At 35.9% G+C, this 4,331-nt stretch overlaps 1 long non-coding RNA gene across 1 annotated transcript; it reads right to left on the reverse strand.

Moving 5' to 3' along the window:
- Window positions 1-288: 288 nt before the first annotated feature.
- LOC134233133 (uncharacterized) lies at window positions 289-4,098 on the reverse strand. Its single transcript, XR_009984919.1, has 3 exons — window positions 4,076-4,098; window positions 3,762-3,857; window positions 289-319 (listed from the first exon to the last, which is right to left on the reverse strand). It is a non-coding gene; the product is annotated as an uncharacterized LOC134233133 (long non-coding RNA).
- Window positions 4,099-4,331: the final 233 nt, after the last annotated feature.

The raw sequence follows: 4,331 nt of genomic DNA on the forward strand, positions 1-4,331 counted from the left end.
GCGCAGTGGTTAGAGCGTCTGCTCTAGAGTCGCGAAGAAAGGAGTCAATCCTTACGTCGCGGGTTCGAATCCCACTGTGGGACGTGGAGACCGGTCCTTCGGATGAGACCGTATAAACCGAGGCCCCGTGTCGCAGTAGGTGCTGGCACGAAAAAGATCCCTCACTGCTCAAAGGCCCTGAGTGCCGAGCATAGGACAAAATTTGTAGCCCTCCACCGGCAAGTGGTGGCGTCTCCATATGAGTGAAAAATTCTCGAGAGGGACGTTAAACAATATACAATCAATCAATCCTTTTCATTATTCGCCTCCACAAGTTTCTCTAGAAAATACAGTTAATTTTGATGATGAGAATAACTAGTTTTTCTTTCTTACTGAAGTTAAATCATTGTTATTTTCAATTCCAACAGAAAGAATTGAATCTTATCAATTTCAATTTATCTCTTGAAAATTGTCTCCAAACATGTTCTGAAGAACTTATACAGTCAAAAGGTCTATCAAAAGAAAACCAGAGGAATCTTAACAGTCATACGAGTAAAATGAATTTTGCCCAAAGACATGGTGGCTGATAAATGATTAAAGACAAATATCAAAAAAAAAATCTTCAGGTACATCAATTCAAACATGCATGTGCCTGTCCCCATTTCTCACTTTCACCCGAAAGATTTTAAAAAAACTATACTGCTTGAGCACTAATAGTATATAAAAATTGATTTTCTCTAACATTGCGTCTTCTGGTATTTAATTTATTCTATGTTGTTTTACGTCCTATTCGATAATTCCTTTTACTCATAAAGAGACGTTTCTGTTCCTGGAAGTAGTTTTAAGGTACACAGAAAACATACAAGTATTTTATGTTATTTTTATTTACCTTCGTTTCACTCTCTTCCTGAAATACCGTTCACGGTAGCTCAGTCGGTAGAGCGCTCGCTTCGTGATCGGGAGGTTGTGAGTTCGATTCTCGGCCGCGACTGACCTAAGTCGATAAAAAATGGGTAGCAACTGTTTCTTCGTCATGTGCTCGGCACTTTGAAGTGAAAGTTGTGGGTCTTTCGGACGAGACTTTAAAAACCGAGGCCCCGTGTCAGCGACAGGCGTTTGCATGATAAAGATCCCTCACTGCTCAATAGCCCTGAGTGCCGAGTAAAGGTCAAAATTTTAAGCCCTTTACCGGCGTACCGTGACGTCTTCATATGAGTGAAAAATTCTCATGAGGGACGTTAAACAATATACAAGCAATCAATCTTCCTTAAATAAATTTTAAAGAAATTCTTCATTTCGCTAATATAATATGTTGATGATGTGACCGTTAGTTCGATCGCAGATACCTATTCAGTTTCAATTTTCATCCGTCTCCTCAAATCCTACTTTAAAGTTGGTTTATCTAGACTGTACTCTGTCTGACGTCACAAGATCCCACCTCTGATGTTTTGGAGGTCAGTGTTTGCTCTGCACCTATTTTATATTGTTTTATTGATTTTGAACACTGTTTGTTTTCTTCTCATGTTTCACGTGAACCCCTCACCCATGAAATTCACAAGTTAAAAAGAAGAGGCACCATTGCCTTTCAAAAACCATGTATTTTTTTTAAAAATATTGCTACTATAGTTTAGATATACCCCTTACAAATAAACATACTTTGGAGTTCCTCTTCTGTTTTTGCATGAATATCCTTAATCTGCTGAATTTCCTTTAATTTTTCTTCTCTAGCTTTCTTTTCTTGGGCGAGAGAGTCTGCCAGATATATTGAAAGGATGATCATTATCTAGCTCAGATGTCAAAAGAAGTCAAAGGATGTACTATGATGTGTTTATGCTTTTTTTGTGCGACTTCTTTAATCTTTTTAATAAATATAGGTGTATCCCTCCTTAATAATAATGATCGAAATATTTTAAAAATAAAATTCCTTCTCAGAAGTCCTGTATCATTTAATGAGTTTATTTCCTCTTTCATTTTTTTTATTTCCTCCTCACTGGCGAGTTTCCATGTTAAAAAAGAATTACATATGTAAGACTACCAAATGCGACGGTCACGACAAAAAGCGATGAACTCGCCAAACCACGATGGTCTGCGCCAAACCCCGATGGCTCGCCACTTTTACGGACGCCAAAGTCTGATGTTCACGCAAAAGTCCGGTGGCTTGTTTACAACGAAACGCGATGCGCCAAAGAAAACTCAATGTTTACGACGTCACAATAATCCACGTCAATCCTTGAAGCTGTTGTCCTGCATTCAAAAGCCACCATTTCGGATTCGTCCTCGCATACAATTTACTGATTTGGTACCCTAGAGAGATATTAGGATTAGTCCTCGCACACTTGACTGATGAGGTTTAGTCCTTGTGCACTTTTGCTGATAAGTAATAATGGGATAGTTTAGCACCTTCCCGAGAAGTTTTGGGTTAGTCCTCGCACACTATTCAACTGATTAGGGTTAGTCTTGCAACCTATTGATTGTCCCAATCTTAGTTATTACACACTTTTCGACACTTTTCGACCGATAAGGGTAAGTTTTGGGTTAGTTGTGCACCTATCCGAGACATTAGGGTTAGTCCTGTCATATGATATTTATTTGTATTTATTTAAAGATTTAAAGATCTTGGCATGTGCAGCATCACAATTCAGTGAAGTAGTATTATGACGTCATAATCTTTAATTCTTTTCCCAGACCATCGGACTTTGGCGTGACCATCGCACTTTGGAATCCCATAGCACTTTGGAGTCCTACACATATATATGAAAAATGCTCATATGACATAATACCTTTTAGTTCAAAACTATATTTCAATTTTAGATTTCACATGTGTTTCAATCCTTGGAGAGAAAAAAAGTTTTAATCGTCGTACTTCAAACTTCAAACTGGGAAAAAATTATCCATGCTTGTGCTAGCATCCGTTAAAAAATAATTTTTAAAAAACTTTCTCTATTAAAACATGTAGTCAGTAGAGGCCAACAGAGATCCTCACGCATGCAATTTACAATTTTCTGGAGAATCAGTTTTGTTTATCATAACTCTGCATTTCCTTTGTTTGTTCATTAACCAGAACAAAAGAAGAATATTTTCAAAGATATAAGGGCTTTTCACAATATAATAAATAAATCTACTCCCAATTCCCAAAAAACCGTGATCCTCAAGCCAAAATTTCTCTTTTTTGCGAGTTATCCTTAGTCATCACGATCTTGTATTTACTTTATCTAGTTTATTCAAATGGGAAGAGGAAAATAATTTTAAAGATTTTTTTTTAGATTTACATGGTCAATGGAGCCCCATGCTGACATCAGAACCCTTGACCCTGGGACTGTGATGTCGATTTTTAGCTTTAGATTTATTGCTCTGTATAAGGATTCCAACAACTTGTTCAGGGGTTAAGAAGAAAATGTTTTTAAGATTGCATTGAAGTCCATCTCTCAGGCTCTGGAATCCAGAACGATTGCGGATCTTGAAATTCACAGTTTTCGTATCCTTAAGCAATAGATGCTTTAGGCCAAAAATTGTTGAATATTTTTCATCTGTTGAAAAAGGTTCAAAAGTTTACGACCGACACATGACAAAGACAGAAAAAGCTTTAGGTCAATTGCGTACCTTTTGTAACTCAGAAAACAGAAACGGACAGAACATACAAAGTGAAACAAAACTTAAACTAGTGAATACAGAGAGAAATTGCGTTGATACATTTCCTGTTATTTTTTCATAATACTGAATGAAGCTTTAGCCAAACTAACTTTCTGAAAGATTTGATTTACCATGTAAAGAATATAGCATACTTTGGAGTTTTTCCTCTGTTTTTGTATGCGCATCCTTCAACTGCTGAATTTCCTTTAATTTTTCTTCTCCAGCTTTCTTTTCTTGGGTGAGAGAGTCTGCCAGATATATTGAAAGGAAAATCACTATCTAACTCAAACGTCGAAAGAAGGCAAAAGATGCACTCTAATATGTTTATGCTTGATTATTTGTGCGAATAGTTGCTTTTTGTTTATTAAGAATAGCAGGTACTAGTATGTAGTTCCTTAAGAATAATAACGCTTAAAATATTTTAGAACTTTTAGAACTTTTAAATATCTTCTGAGACGTTTTGTACCATTCAAGGATTTTATTTCCTTTGAAGCTTTCCTATTCAATTCTCATTAACGACCCTCTTTGTTATAAAAAGAAAGAAGTATATGAGACTTGTAAACATGAAAGTTTTACTTTTATTTTGATCGGATAATAATAATAACAGTTAATAACACGAAAACAGTATCAATAACTGCTCAGGTATGAATTTTCAATTTAGTAAAGTGAGAAATTATTTCCAAGGCTTATATTAAAAAAAAATTTGAAAGGAGTTGATTAAA

Source organism: Saccostrea cucullata, unplaced genomic scaffold (genome assembly GCF_032062105.1).
Source record: "Saccostrea cucullata isolate Sc308-1 unplaced genomic scaffold, CSIRO_AGI_Scuc_v1 ctg4343, whole genome shotgun sequence".
Classification (NCBI taxonomy): Eukaryota; Metazoa; Mollusca; class Bivalvia; order Ostreida; family Ostreidae; genus Saccostrea; species Saccostrea cuccullata.